General features: G+C 41.4%; 1 protein-coding gene and 1 long non-coding RNA gene across 6 annotated transcripts in view; one reads left to right on the forward strand and one right to left on the reverse strand.

Annotated features, from left to right (window-relative positions):
- ULK4 (unc-51 like kinase 4) overlaps positions 1-16,986 on the reverse strand; it is a 549,109-nt gene that overhangs the window by 296,484 nt on the left and 235,639 nt on the right. The gene's annotated exons all lie outside the window — the stretch shown is intronic.
- Positions 5,042-15,253, forward strand: LOC309813663. Its single transcript, XR_014295531.1, has 3 exons — positions 5,042-5,146; positions 5,753-5,847; positions 14,070-15,253. It is a non-coding gene; the product is annotated as an uncharacterized lncRNA (long non-coding RNA).

Below are 16,986 nucleotides of genomic sequence, written 5' to 3' on the forward strand. Positions count from 1 at the left end.
TTAATGTTTGATAACTCATTTAAAATACCATGTATTTAAATTCTGATAACTACTTAGTTGAGATTTATCTCTGGAAGCTATGAGCACAGATTTTAAGAAGATTTTATCACAAAATGTGCTAAATGATTACCAAAAAGATTAAAATGTATACTTTAAATAATAGGTCAACACTTCTGATGTAAGAAAGAACAATTGCTTTCGAGGTAAAGTTATTAGCGGTGACCTATGGAATCATGGCGGCCTTGCTTTTCTCTATTTTCTGGCACAATTACATTTCATATACTTTGAAAATAGGGCTAAATATAAAGTAAGCTTAGCAATATTTAGATATAAAAGACTAGTTGCAACACAGGAAAAATTGGTACAGGGAGATCACTCCCGTTCTGTTCAGAGAGCTATAACACTAGGTTGGGTTGAATTTCAAACCATTATTAGCATTCTTTAAATTTTTCCTTTAAAACTTAGAAGGAGGTGCAGGGAGAGGAAGGCAGAGGATCTCCACCTGCTCTTTGCTCAGATTTGCGGGACAAAGAAAGTGGTCCCCAAAAGCAAGAAAACAGGCCTACGGAGACACAGGGGTCCACCCATGGAGCTGCACTGTCTTGAGTTTGCCTCCTCGCTTGAAGTTTTTATCTACCCCTGGGGTAGAGACCATACACATGGAGAAGGGCCACAAGTCTAGAGCCAAAGGCCCCAACAGTCAACCCTATCCATCAGGGACAATGTCCTCCCCAAAGGGCTTCTCCACACACTGTCTCTGCATTTCTGGAATCCATCTGGTCATACAGATCTTACTTAGTACTGGAGACATTTCTTCCTGGATACTATCTCAAGTTATGATTAACACTCTTGAACCCTTGTCATGGGCTAATCTTATAACTCAAAGTCAATGCCTTTAAGCTCAGTCAAGTCAAATAGCTTGACAGACAAATATCATATGATATAGCTAATATATGAATGAATCACTTTGCTGTACACCTAAAACTAACACAATATTGTAAATCAATTATACTTCAATAAAAATTTTTTTAAAAAATGGCTTGACATATACATAACCAAACATAAAAACAAAATTCAACTTCTATCAGAGATATATGCACAGGATACAGGGGACTAGACGTGGGAAAAACCTAGTGAGCCCAGACTACTGAAAAGTGGTGCTCATCAGCCTTGAAAGACAGGGGATTGGCCAGCTACAGTATGTGGAGGAGCCAGGTGTGCCTACATGGATACAATGGTGAGGATAATCGGAGAAGTCTAACTAGTAAAGGGACAATGTGAAAGATGGAGCAGAATGATGTAGCCTTGACCGTCAGGCTTAGAAGTTTGGATTGCACCCTAAAAGGATGGGAAGACTCTGACGAATTTTAAGCTGAAGAATGACACCATTGGATTTGCTATTCAAACTCCAATCTGACAGTAATAGGAATAAAGGAACTGGTGAAGCAGTGCAGCCTAGAACATTGCTCCTCAAAGCGTGGTCTGCAGACCAGAGCCAGTCTGCAAACAGCCCACATCTATGACACTATAATGACAGAAACTGGAAAGATTAAGTTTTAATCTGTTGGATCTAATGATAAAAAATTTGAACTTTGTGGCAGTTTTATAACAAGGCCCCAGCAACATATGATGACAAACAGAATATCTGCATAGTCTCAAAGGACCTATCCACAAGGTATTTACAGTGGGGAACCCTGGCAGGGAGCACCTTCCCCAAGGAGCACGTTTCACATCACCAGGAATAAGACATACTGATGTCATGTACACCCTGATATCACACACTAAGGAGGGCACATCATCACTTCTGGGGTACTTTTGTGAAAAATGCATAACCCTAAACTAACCATGAAAAAATTCAAGCAAATTTGAGGGGCATCTTGCAAAATAACTACCTGTACACTTCAAAAGCATTAGTCATGAAAGACAGGGAAGGGTGAGAACTGTCCCATATTGGAGCAGACTAAGGAGACCTGAAAACTAAATGCACTGTGGGGTCCTAGATTAGACCCGGGACCAGAGAAAGGACATTATTGGGAAAACTGGCAAAACTGGAATAAAATCTGCAGATCAGTTAACAATATTACATCAATGATAATTTCCTGGTTTTGACAACAGTACTATGGCTCAGTAAGATGTTACCATTAGTGGAAGTTGGGTGAAGGGCATATGGAAATTCTCTGTAATATTTTTACAACTTTTCGATAAGGCTAAATTTATTTCAAAATTAAAAAAAATTTTTAATGGCTCCCAAATTCTTCGAGTCTCCTCTCTTTGAGAAGTGGGGTCTGTATCCTCTCCTCTTGAATCTTGGCAGGTTTGTAACTACTTTGACCAACAGAGTAGCATAGCAGTAACACTATGTGTTTTCTGCTTATATTCTGTCTTTTTATAATTTCGCTTTCATAGCATTTTATTAAAATGTTTATTCTGGTTATCTGCTGCTGCATAACAAACCAATCCCAAATGTAGTGCCAGAAAGCAGTAAGTACTTTATGACACTCACTGATTCTGTGGGTCGTGAATTTGGACAGGGCACAGTGGGGATGACCTGTCTTTGTCCCCGATGTTTGAGGCCTCAGCTGGGAAGACACAAGGCTGGGGTTGACTAGACCAGCTTAGGGGCTGTAATTATCTGAAGGCTTCTCATTCACATGTCTGGCATCTGGGCTGGGATGACTCAAGGAAGGCTGTTAATTCTGTTGACTGGATCACCCAGTACTGCCCTCTCCACGTGGCATGGCCTCTCAAAGCGTGGCAGCTGAGTGCCAAGGAGGAGCTTTCCTAGAGAACCAGGCAGAAGCTGCATGGCCTTTCCTAACAGCCTTTGCAACACAGAGCATCACTTGAAAGTGGTAAGAGGTTATAAGACTGTCATTAAGGCCAGCCCAGACTCAGGTGGAGGAAACTAGAGGCTCCTGAGAGAGGGAGTGGCATGGTCACGTGACAGAAGAGCACAGGGACGGGAGATGTTTTTGCAGCCATCTTCGTAAAACACAATCTGCCACAGTATTGGTCTGCAACACATTGGAATTTCAAAAACTGTTTCTTCACCAGTTTGAGCAACACTGGCCTAGAAGCAGAGAGACCAGTTAACAAGCTACTACAGTGATGCAAAGGAGACATGACAGAGGCCTCATATTAGTTTTCTATTGCTGCATAACGAATGCCCACAAACTTCATGGCTTAAAGCACACCTGCTGATTAGCTCAAAGGTCTGCAGGTCAGAAGTCTAACTCAGCATGGCTGAGTTATCTGCTCAGAGTATCAAAATTCTGGAATCAAGATGCCAGCTGGGTTAAATTTTTATCTGGAGGGTGGAAGGGATCCATTTTCAATCATCGTTGACAGAACTCAGTTCCTTGCAGTTGTAGGACTGAGGCCCCTATTTCCTTGCTGGCTGTCAGCTAGGGGTCCCTCTCAGGTTCTAGAGGCCACTCACATTCCTTGCCACGTGGCCCCCTCCATCTCCAAAACCAGCAACGGAGAATCTCCTCCATGTAGAATCCTTCTCAAGTTTCAAATCTCTTTGACTTACCTGTCTCTGACCTCCAGACAAGCTTTAAATGGCTCATATGATTAGTCAGGGCCACCCAAATGATCTCCGTATTTTAAGGTCAACTAGTTTGGGACCTTAATGACATCTGCAATATCCCCTCACAACAGGACTAAGTTAGAGTTTAACTGAATAACTGGGAAAAGATGGGCTTGGAGTCTTGAAGGTCATCTTAGAATTCTGCCCACTACAAACTTGACCTTTCCCCCCACCCCAATTCCATCTTACCCCCGCCTCCTTTTTTTTAATAATTCAGATTTCATTCTCTGAATAAGCTGCTTCTGGCCAACTTGTGCACAAACCCAAAATAGATGCTGGACGTTTGTTAGCTTTCCAACAACGTTGGTTAGGAGTTTTAGATTTCATATTTGTTAATAACTGAGTGCTAGACTACAAACAAAGCTTTTTTGTTTCTTATGGCTCACCTAATCTACCAGTCTAGTGGACCAACAACAGTCATTTAAAATAAAAGGTCTCTAACATCAAGCTGAATTTCAAATTATTGGTTCAGTGAATCAACTTCAAAAGGAAATGGTTTCATAATGTTTACTTATGGCATGATATTACGTCTATCTTGAAAGCAAGAATATTTGTAAAGTTTTTCCTTGAAATGTTTGCCTTTGCTTGCAATGCTTGCTAATCCTCTTGCAGAGAACTGCAGACGTCTTACCAATAAAGGTACACATAGAAAGACTTATTTTTCCCCAAAAGAAGGGGCAGGGTTAAGATTTTAGCAGCATTAGCACAGAGAATTTCAGATCTAGTCATTTTACCAACATCTACAGAATCCTCCCTAGGATAGGCATTCTACTTATTCCCTGAGGAAATTTGCACCCCAGTGGTCACAAAACATAAACAATATAAAAATAACTTAATCCAAGTTATAAAGTTGGCTGCTTCACTTGCTGAGAAAGTGTCAGAATTAAGCTAGCACACGAGCCATACCAGAATGTACCTCTGATGTACAAAAATCTCCCACTGCCTAAAACAGCATGAAAAAGATATGAATTTCAGTAAGAGACACTTTGCTTATGTATAAAGCAAACGTTTTCCAATAGAAAGGAGGTTTTAGGTGGAAATAGAAGACCTTTACATTAGCAACTTTCAAAAATGCTTTCCTACCTATTACCTCAATAGATGCCCAATACAGCCCTGTGATAATCCACATCTGTTGAATGAATCCAAGCAACAGAATGTTTCTATCACAGAAAGTACCGAAGGTGAGAAGGAAGAACAGTAGTCAAGAGGCTCTCCACGCAGTGTATGGAGCTCATTGACAAGACATCTCTGGCTCCTTCTAATTCTAGATGCTGTGATATGCCTGAAAGTCCCGTTCTGTCCATGGCTTTACACAAACCGTCCTTGCACAGGCAACAACGCTCTTGTTAACCAGCCAAGGGCTTTGGCCCCGCCTCCCCACATCCAGCCCAGTGCTTTCTGTTCTGCCTGGGTCCTGAGCCCTCACCTTCTGTCTTTCTGAACCCCGTGGCTCTGCAGCTGGCCTCCTTACTCTAATAATTCACTGAATCCTTGGCACTTTCTCCAAGACATGATTCTGTATTGGTCCCACAGCTCCACATGTTGAAAGCACAGGTAAGAAACGTGCTCATCCTTGCAGGAGTGGGGAGGGGAATGAACAGAAAGAAATGCAAACCAGTAAGAGAAAGGATTGGCAGGGACACAGGTTCCTAAGAGGACCACTAGACTGTCCACGTGGCATTTCTTTCCTCCCATGGACATGAGCCCGATACTAAAAAACAGCAACTGTATATAAGATATTTTAAAATGTATTTTCAATTTAATGAACCTGCTTATTCTCTATGGCTCCTTTTTGTCCTGTTACTTAGTAACATGCAAGAGATTTTTGTTTTGGAATCCACTTGAAGTCAAGCTAAGATTTTTCCCTTTTCTCTCTCATTCACCCAATAAACACTTACTGAGCACCTATTATTACTGAATGCAATGCACTGGGTCGAGAGCTATATCAAGTATTATAAGTGCTATGACAGATGTCTATAAAGGGTACAGAAGGGACAACAGGAATAGTCTCTTCTATCTGAGATGCAGAGTAAACGTGGATTGCACAATAACTATGTGAAAAACACGATTCCCAGTGCTGTCCATGTGCTAGCTCAGTGGATTCTAACAAAGATAAACCACAGGGATGATGATGATGATTAATTCCTTTTTTTTATTCAGACGAGAAACTAAGAGACAAAGAAATGATCGAGAGACAAGAAGTGGGGATGAGATAAAAACCCAGGCAGCTGACATGAGCGTCCTCACTGCACAGAGTAAGTACGGCTCGAGCTGAACCTTGAAGGAGGAGTAGGTTATCTACAGGTAGTGGATGGAAGACAGGGTAGAAGGGGAGGGAGGACAGCTAATGAGTTGTGCCCTGGGCAAAGGGAACAGCATGAGAGAAAACAAAAACATGATGACTCATTAAGGACAGAGAAAAGGTGAGTTTATTGAATAAATGGAAGAAGTAAAGAGAAGGTAGCAAAAGATCAGGCTGTGGACTTCCCTGGTGATCCAGCGGTTAAGAATCCATCTTGCAATGCAGAGGACGCTGGTTCAATCCCTGGTCAGGGAACTAAGATCCCACATACCGCAGGGCAACTAAGCCCATGTGCTGCAAACTACAGAGCCCACGTCCTCTGGAACCCACGCACCACCACTAGAGAGAAGCCCGTGCACCTCAACAAAGAGCCCACGTGCCGCAAGGAAAGATCCCATGTGCCGCAACTAAGACCCAACGCAGCCAAAAGTAATAAGTAAATAAATAAAGTCTGCATTAAAAAAATAATAATAATTTTAGGGCTTCCCTGGTGGCGCAGTGGTTGAGAATCTGCCTGCTAATGCAGGGGACACGGGTTCGAGCCCTGGTCTGGGAAGATCCCACATGCCGCGGAGCAACTAGGCCCGTGAGCCACAACTACTGAGCCTGTGCGTCTGGAGCCTGTACTCCGCAACAAGAGAGGCCGCGATAGTGAGGCCCGCGCACCGTGATGAAGAGTGGCCCCCACTTGCCGCAACTAGAGAAAGCCCTCGCACAGAAACGAAGACCCAACACAGCCAAAAATAAATAAATAATAAAATAAATAAATAAGACCACACATTAAAAAATAAATAAATAATTAAAATAATAATAATAATAATTTTTTAAAAAGATCAGGCTGGAGGAATAAACCAGGGAAGATCACAAAAGATCTTGTTATCCATGCTGAGAAACTTCAACTTATTTGGTAAACTCCAGCCTACAGGCCAAACCCTGCCACCTGCCAGTATCTGTGTGGCCCACGAGCTAACAATAGTTGTTAGGTTTCTAAATGGTTGGAAAAAAATCAAAAGAACAATATTTCATGACATATGACAACTGCATGAAATTCAAATTTCAGCTTCCATAAATAAAGTTTTATTGGAACACAGCCATGCTCATTCATTTACATATTGTCCATGGCTGCTTTTACACCACAATGACAGAGTAGCTGCAACAGAGACCATATGGCCAGCAACGCCCAAAGTGTTTACTATCTGGCCTTTTGCAGAAAAAGTTTGCTGAGTTAGCACGTGTCCCTGCTCTAGGTGACTGGGTACCACTAAGAGAAGGATTAGGCAAAATGATGCCATCACCAGCTTTACCTTTTTACAATGATTATTCAGGCTACAGTGAGAGGATGGACTGAATGCAAAAAGGACTGGGAACAGGAAGATCAGGTAGCTGTCAATAACCACTTTCAAGATAAGAGGTGATAAGAACCAAAGCAGGAGTAAATAGGAAAAGACCAACGAGGTTGTATCAACAGGACTTGAAAATCTGTTGGATGCAGGAGAGAGAGAGGAGGAAGGAAATTCAGAATGACTCTAGGTGCTTGACTTGTCCTAACTGGAGGCCACCGCCATGACCGCCACCAGAACAACAAACATCACAGCAAGGGATCTCATCTATGGAAGCTCCTATGCAATAATGCACTGGGCTTAAGGCTTCACCTCTTACTTAATCCTTACCTTGAGGTAGGAATGAGTAACCTATTCTATAGAGGAGGACACTAGCATGGAACCTTACCCAAGGTACACAGCTAATCAGTTTCAGAGTTCATGATTTTTAACTGCTCTAAGATACAATATTAAGCTAACGTATGGGGGAAAGGCTAGTTTGGAGAAGAAGTGAGTTAAGTTTGGAAAGAGGAGTAAGAAGTGAGCTGAGGACAGAAACCCACGGAACACCAACATTTAAAGAGTTGGCAAGAAAAAGAAAACCTGGAAGTCTCAAAAGTTCACAGGAGGTAGGAAGCAAGGACGTCAATGGGAGTGGAACGGAAAAGGGTCAAAAAGAACAACTTAACACTCGGCTCAACCTCCTTGATGTTCAGACCTTCGCTTCAGTCCCAATTCCTATAAACTGTACTTTCATTATGCTGAGTAATTTTAGTATCCCCAAGCTCATTTCAGGGGCTACTTCTAAGATCAATCCATGATACTATGGTACTAACAGACAAAAATAGAGAGCGACGATCAACTTGAAACTACTGAACCAAAGGCTACCTTGCTGACCAGAAAAACCGTAAGATGGATTAGAGACTGTCATTCACATTTTAACTTTTGATAAGAACCACCAGCCTGTGTCTCTGTGTGTATGTGTTTAACAAATGTATTTTTTCTTGATTATAGAAAATTATTAAAAACCATAATAATTGTATGTAGCTATTTATATAAAATTTTTCTATAAAATATATAAATACGGAGGCATAAAATATAATACATTGAATGTTACGTTTGGGAGCATAGCAAAGCATTACAAATAAAATATTATAATGCCAGCACTCTAAGAAAATCATTAATAAGTTTTAATGTATTATTTCCTTGTTTTTTGATTCATATAAGACATGGGAGCAACCTCATCATTAAAACAATAGCTACCATTTCTTGTACATGTACTCTGTGTTGCTTGGACAGCCATGCCTTGTTTAATGTCTAATAACCATAGCTGAGTCCATTTTACAGAGGAAAACACTGACGCTTAGGCTAGTGAAGCAACCTGCTCACACCCACTCACAAAGGCAACAATAGATCTGGGGTTAGAACTGGAATCTGCCTATTTTAATAGACCGTTAGGTATATTATATCACAGTAGAGGGTGAGAGAAAAACTCAAATCATCCTACATATATTGGGATTTTTTTAATGTATTTAAAACATTTCCCATGTTATCACATATTCAATTAAAGTATGAGTTCTCATACCTACATACTTTTTTTGTTGTTGTTATTAGGGTCAACTTTTTTTTCTTTTTTTTTTTTATTGATGTACAGTTGTTTTACAATGTTGTGTTAGTTTCAGGTGTACAGAAAAGTGACTCAGTTATACATATATATACATACACATATTTTATATATATATATATATATATATATCCTTTTTTAGATTCTTTTCCCTTATAGGTTATCACAAAATATTGAGTATAGTTCCCTGTGCTATACAGTAGATCCTTGTTAGTTGTCTATTTTATATATAGTTGTGTTTATCTGTTAATCCCAAACTCCCCTCCTTTCCCCTTTGATAACCATAGATTTGTTTTCTATGTGGGTCTATTTCTGTTTTGTAAATAAGTTCATTTGAATCATTTTTTTAGATTCCACATATAAGCAATATCATACAATATTTGTCTTTCCCTGTCTGGCTTACTTCACTTACTATGATAATCTCTAGGTCCATCCATGTTGCTGCAGTTAGCATTATTTCATTCTTCTTTATGGCTGAGTAATATTCCATTGTATACTTTTCTAACCTACATTGTATTTAACTAGTCCTCTATTGATGGAACCCTGTTTTCCACTTTTTACTAGTATTCATTAGGGAAAAAAACAAATGTAATGGTTAAGGAATCACGTCAAATGAGTTCAGCTTCTCATTCGATCTTCCTAGCTCTGCACACATAACTCCAATCGTTACTTTCCTCCCGTGTGATACCACTGCCTACTTCCCTTCCTGATGGTAAGGAGCAAATAAGGTTGTGCCTGTGAAGCACCCAGCCCTGCCTGGTACATACAAAGCTCTCTGTAAAGACAGATACCAGCTGTCTTTACTAATATTGTTGTTGCTGTTTTAAATTATGTTCTAATAGACATTCTTGTATGTAAGTATTTGTGTATATCTTGTACTATTTTCTTAGGATGAATTCCTAGAAGTGGAATCAAAGGCTACATTTAAGGTTTAATACATACTGTCAGTCTGCCTGTCATAAAAGATGTACCAATTTATGACAGTGTATGTTTCACTAGTCTCTGAATGAGTGCTATTTTTTAAAAAAACTCTACCAGTTTGATGTTTTTTATCATCGTAGTGGAATTTTCTTTGATTACTAATGAGGGGGACACTCTTTTTTTCATGTTTACTTCAAGTTCTTTGTCCATTTGCCCTTTGGGCCTACCCTTCTTTAGAATTTCAAGATAACTAATGAAGTCTGTCCGTAAAAGCTGACCATTATGTTAACTTCGTAAACAGTTGGTTTAAGCAGGATTTATGAGTACAAGCAGAGAGATGCACACACAAAAATGGTGCATTCTGAGGGTACAAGGTATCTCAGAGGCAATATCTCTTTGAAGAATCAGGGTTAGTCTCCTTCACTGCCTGGGTTTTTTTCCTCTGTAATCTAGCTATGGCAAAGAATACTAAGTAATAACACATGCTTGAGATGGTGATAAAAATGTGCCAAGGAAGTCGCAGAACATTATTTGAAACTCAGACCACTGTTTAGTCTGGCAGCTCTTGTGCTCTTTAATTACATGACAAAGGCCCCATCTGTACAGCAAACACTGTAATATATTCTGACCAATAACTGTCATCATATAAAATCAGAAGACCTGACATGGAAAAGGGTTTGGTGTTGAGACAAGAGAACTGAATTGGTAATCTGTGCTTTGTGCCTCATGTTACATTCCACTCAGTTGGATTTCACTTTGTTCTACAAAGATGACTGACAGTGACAGGTGTATGTGATGGATTCAGACAATGCCTGGCTTCATCAACAGTAGATTAACAACAACAACGAGTCTGCAGCATAAGTACATTGCTAATTCTAAAATGGTCCATTACCTTGGTAAATCACCAAAAGAAAGTGCAAACATGACAACAGAAATATGAGGCGAAAACTTGCCAAAAATTATCAAGGGACTTATTCTTTCAGACTTCAGAAGGTACACCGATCATATCAAAAGACTTTGTTTAGCTGTTATTTCTACAGTTAGGATGCCATGATGGTTTGCTGGCTGTAATAACCAAGTAAACAAAGGTTCCTAAATTAACTACGATTCATAAAGAGACCTAATAACTATATAAGTACGAAATATAGAAATGTTTCATTGCCAATGTTATCTTTTCCCTTTTGCCACCGTTTTCAGTGCTGCATATTTTTTTTTTAATGAAGGCTCTTTTAGTGACTTGGTGGGCCTCTTCAGCCAAGTCATTTTATTTATTTATTTATTTATTTATATTTATTTATTTATTTATTTGATTGTGCTGGGTATTAGTTGTGGCGGGCAGGCTCTTAGCTGTGGCACGTGGGCTCCTTAGTTGGGACCTGTGAACTCTTAGTTGTGGCATGCATGTGGGATCTAGTTCCCTAACCAGGTATCGAACCCGAGTCCCCTGCATTGGGAGCGTGGAGTCTTAGCCACTGTGCCACCAGGGAAGTCCCCAGTGCTGCACATTTTAACACCATCAGAAGTAAAACAAATTTGTTTTACAAGTACAAAATAACCAAAAGGCATTAGCTTATGAGTCAAAAAAATCAAAGACGCCAATAAGAAAAGTTGGAAACTCCCACCAAGCAAAGATAAACAAACGCATCAGTCAAAATAAACATATCATACATTAATATTCTGGTCTGAGGCAATTGGTTCAACTGTCATCTTGACATATTCCTTAACGAACCAATTAAATGAAGATGTTAATCTGATGTTAAATAAACAAATAATTTACAGAATACTCCTTTTAAATCCTAAAGATAATAATGCCTATGGTGGCTGGATAAAGAAATGGAAAACTGTTTATTATGGTAGAGAATAAAGTAGATTGCTTTGATGGCATACGCTATGTGTAAATGAGAAATCAAGTGTTCCACTGAAGGATATCAATATTTAGATGGCAATGGCTTATGAAAGCTACTGAAGGTTTTGGTTTTACCAATGCCCATGACTGCCATCTAGCCATGGACACTGACACTCTCACCCTAGAACTGTCCAAGGGGAAGGTCTCATTTCTACTGGCACACAGGCCCCTTATAGCTTTCACTTCCTTACAGAACTGGCAGGAAAAGCTCACTGCGGACTCACACCTATAAAACTGTTGGCACAAAACCCAGAGAAAGGTTTCTCTACGTGACTGACTCATTCCCTAATAATGACTGGTGAATTGAGGAGCCTGCCACTGAACCAAGCCCTGTGTTCAACTACTTGGGAGGCTTGGAATGCAGTCCCAGAATTTGCATTACGCTCTGACAGCCCAGGCTAGACTCTTGCGCTAAAAGAACTGTGGTATGTGAGCAGTACTATCCTCCCAGTGCTTTCATGTCATCTCTACAACGGCCACAGAGTCTGCAGAACAGTCTCTGGCTCTGTCTAGGGGCGCACGAAGCCTAGGGCTCTTGACAGTGAAGAGCTGAGGAGGAGACAACCAGGGACCTACGGGCTGCACACACTGCCCCCCACTCCAACATTCCATCAAGCTACACCAGGGAAGACATGGAGAATCACAGCCCCAAACTGTGTCTCTAATGCTTAAGTCTGAGCAAGTAATGAGCAGGTGATAAAATATGGCCAAGGGCATAGTACACCTGAGATTTAACCAACATTCTATGGTTAGATATGTTTCTAGGCAGAAGATATCTACTCTAGATAGAAGACCCAGGCTAAAAAACACCTCTAAGCAGGGTTCCAGAGAGGACTGAGCTCTGTCCTACCTGAAAGAGCTAAGAATAAATAGTAATTCTGAACATGCTTAAACAGTTTAATAAGGGAAATATAACGCATTTTCCATAGGGAAAATAATGTCTTAATAATTTTTTAAAAGGCAAGTATAAAAAGAGGAACTCATAAAAAATAATGACCACAATAATCACAGTAATAGTTACCATTTTACTCTCTATCTGAAAGTAGGAAATGAAGGATAGTAACAAATGGCCACAGCCCCAAACAGAAATATGTAGACAACATTGAGGCTTTAGTACAGTTCGTTTTTATAAATAGTCTAAAAATAGGAATACAGAACATAGTTTCCAATTATCCAAATAAGAATTCAATACCTTGACCACTCAATTCAATGACCTCATCACTTCCAAACTCTTTTCCAATCCCCCCTCAGGCACCCAGTTTCTAGACAGTTTTATGACTACTAATTGCACCACTTCAAAAGTCTCACTTTCAAGCATCCCAGAGGCAGATCATCACTTCCTAACTTCCCGGCTCCATTACCCCTGCGCCCATGCACTGGATTCTAACACCTCTCCCTTAGGGAGCATTGCAGGGGCTACCCCCCTAGGAGGCAAGGATATCAGTCTAGCAAGGCACTGCTCACCCTGTTGCTTCATCAGTTTTACCCTTCCTATGAGATCAAGGGTTGGGAAATTGTTCCAGTTGAGGGCCAGAAGTAAATACTCCAGGCTTTGCAGGTCATGCGGTCTCTTTCAAAACTACCCAGCTCTGCCACTGTAGCACAAAAGCAGCCACAAACAATAAATCAATCAATCAGTGTGGCTGTGTTCTGATGACATTTTATTTACAAAAGCAGGTGCGCTGGATTTGGCCCCTAAGCTGTAGTTTACCAACCTCTGCGCTAGATCATCCTCATCAACATAGAAACATCACTAAAATATTCAGAACAAATGCAAAAATTGCTTTGATCCTGTATCTCCCTCCAGCTCCCCATTTTCCAGCTCTGCTTTATAGCAAAACTCTCTCTACAATTACTGATGTTCCCTGTCTCCACCTCATCATTCCCTTCTCAGTGAACTCCACCAGGCTTTTGCCCCTGAATGCCACTCAAAATAACCCCTAAGAAATCACTCCTCTTGCCAGCTCCAATGGTTAATTCTCCATCCTCATCTTACCTATATTCTCAGCAGCATCTGACACTGTTGTTATTCCCCTCATCTGAAAGTCGCAGAAAATCAGAGGCTTGCTTCTTTAATAATGAAGCTAGCATTAATGCAGCTCATCATCTCAATCTTATATGTTGTCGCCTTGCCAAAGAAGCTCTTAACCACCCTCTTGAAAACAGCTGACCCCAGCCAATCACTCTCCATTCTCTAACCCCACTTTACTGTTCTGTACACCACTTCCATCACTAGCTGAAATCACGGGGTTTTTTAATTGATTTCCTTGTTTATTGTCTATTACCCCCATGCATTCATAAGCTCCATGAAAATCAGGACCGTGTATGTTTTGTCCAACTCAGAGAACACAATTATTTGTGAGGTGACTCAGTGAATGAATAAATAATACTAACTTTTCCTGTAGGCAGAAAAATATCAAAGCTGATTCTGCCCTGAAGTTCCATAATTCTACAATGGAAATGAACTGTAAACCTTCAAGAGACTTTGTGAAGAAGAGAAAAGAAACAAATGAACTTTCTTGTGGGCAAGTAAGAACTACTTCAAGAGGAAATGTTAGGTGGCATTCTGTTAAAAATCCCTTAACATCTATTTAAATAAAGAAGGAAGGAACTGCAAATTATTGTTGATTGTAGCCCCCAAAACGCCAGGGACTGCTCTGACCAAAGACTTCAACTAAATGCTGGCTTCCAACACGACAAGTGAGTGGCTCAAGCCCAGGCACCATGTGACCAAAGACACATCAGCATGTTGGGCTCTTGGCCAGGCCCTGGTTGCCACTCCATAAGGCAAGTTTTCACTGGTCCCATGAGAGTCAGAGGAGGATAACTGAAGTGAGTAAGCCTCCAGCATACAGGGTTGCTATGGGAATACAGATTCAAGAGATTAAGTTGTTTCTAAGGACCGAGATAAACAGTCTCAATGGACCCAACTGATCCCCATACAGTAAGGTTAGGCAATAAAGTGTGTACCAAGTCACCAGGAACTTAGGGGAAATCTCTGTGATGATGAACAATAGAAGAAAATAAGCAGAAGTATTACTACCACTTGCACCAGGAAAAACTCACATAAGAGTTTTTTATTTCCTGAAAAGATTTAAAAAAACGTCAAAACAGATTTGGATCAATTACTATTGATCTTCCTCACAAATCACTAAGGAAAACAGAATGCCTTGGACCAAGATTAGATTGGTGTCCTTCCATAATTCTATCAGAATACTGGGATGGATGGAGAGAATTAATTTAATACCTACTCCATGAGCGCTTACGTAAAGACTTACGTTAGGGGCTTCCCTAGTGGCGCAGTGGTTGGGAGTCCGCCTGCCGGTGCGGGGGACATGGGTTCAAGCCCTGGTCCGGGAAGATCCCACATGCCGTGGAGCGGCTGAGCCCGTGTGCCACAGCTGCTGAGCCTGCGCTCTAGAGCCCACGAGCCACAACTACTGAGCCCACATGCCACATCTACTGAAGCCTGTGCACTCTGGAGCCCGTGCTCTGTAACAGGAGAGGCCACCGCAGTGAGGAGCCTGTGCATTGCAGCAAAGAGTAGCCCCTGCTCACAGCAACTGGAGAGAGCCTGCGTACAGCGGCGGAGACCCAACACAGCCAAAACTAATAAATAAATAAATAAAAATAATAAATAAAATAAATAAATTTATTTTAAAAGACTTACATTAGTTCCTGTGGGAGACAGGATGATGCGTTATATCATAATTAACATAATAAGGAAGGATTTCAACCCTGTAAGTGTGGTTTAAGTCATGAGCAGAGGAGGGTTCAAAATCCAGGAGAGTGAGGGAAGGCACAGGTCAGCAGCCAGGATGTTACTAACCAGAACTGTGCCAAGAGCTGCCTCAATGATAAAAATAGAGAGAGAGAGGAGTGCCAGAACCTAATGATGATGGCAGAGGGAAACAAAGGAGAATCATGCATGTGCTATTATCAGATCCACACGACACTGAAGACAAGTATGTTGAGGAACTGGACCACTCTTACAGGTAAATGTGACACAAAGAAACTTAAAACAATCCTATTTCAAAATCCACTGTGATATTCACTTGGGTGTCTTTTAAAATGTGGCTCTGCTGGGTAGTACAAACAACAGTGGACTAGGAGGTCTAGATCCGAAACCTGATCTTCTTCGAACTGACTATGGCGTCTGGGGCACACAAATTCCCTCTGGGGCCTCACTTTCCTCATGCGTAAAATGAAGACATCGGCCCAGGATACTAATCATGTCTTTTTATTCTGTATTTTTGATTCTTTGACATCTTAAGATCTTACTAACTCTGGGAGGAAGGCCCCTCCCAGGGCCAGACAGTTCCCAGAGATAGCAAACTACTCTCCTTTGAGCTTGCCTTTCCTATGCAAGCCAACCAACCCCCCAACAGCCTCCTTTATATGGAGCTCTTAAACTCCAGGCCACTGTTTCCCTGCCTTGACCATCCCAGGGTCAGGTACCAGCTAAGTAGAGATAAACCCACACCTCAGAGCCCACTGAAATTATTCAAGCAGCCAATCCTAAGCCTGCTCACCCACTCCTACCCTTGTCAACTACAACAAAGGCTCTGGCCCATGTTTTCCTCTTCCTTTCTCTGCCTCCTGACTGCCTCTGTTGCTTCCCCACATGGCCGCCCGTGGCGTGGTGTGCTCCCTCCTCTCGGAATCTGTGAGTGTAACACACGCTCTCTTTGAGGGCAGTCATCTCCTGGTGTGTTGATCTCAGCGATCAAGAGTAATTTTTTGTTAATGTACATTTTAATGATCTCCCCCAAAGTCCCATATAGTGCTAATGTTCTAATATTTCTCTATTCTCATGAATAAAGACAAAAAAGTTGTACTCCTGCAGTTCAGCAGTCAGGAAACATGCTCTGAAAAGGGCTAGAAAGTATATTTTTAGGCTTTGCCAGACACAAGTTATCTGTGCCTCAAATTCATCTGTGTCTGTAGGCTGCACAACTCTTTTTTTTTTTTGCGGTACGTGGGCCTCTCACTGCTGTGGCCTCTCCCATTGCGGAGCACAGGCTCCAGACGCGCAGGCTCAGCGGCCATGGCTCACAGGCCCAGCCACTCCGCAGCATGTGGGATCTTCCCGGACCGGGGCATGAACCCATGTCCCCTGCATCGGCAGGCGGACTCTCAACCACTGTGCCACCAGGGAAGCCCACTTAGGCTGCACAACTCTTTAACAGCATGACCACCACTCTTACCTCACAGGCCCTGGCCCTGTGGGCCAGAGCTTGTGAATCTCTGTTTTAGACAACCAGGGAAAGCCTACAGATAAGGATGCCTTGTGAAACACAAAAGCTTTACTGAACCCCAACT

The sequence above is a fragment of the Mesoplodon mirus genome (genome assembly GCF_964341445.2).
Source record: "Mesoplodon mirus genome assembly, chromosome: 12".
In the NCBI taxonomy this organism is placed as follows: Eukaryota; Metazoa; Chordata; class Mammalia; order Artiodactyla; family Ziphiidae; genus Mesoplodon; species Mesoplodon mirus.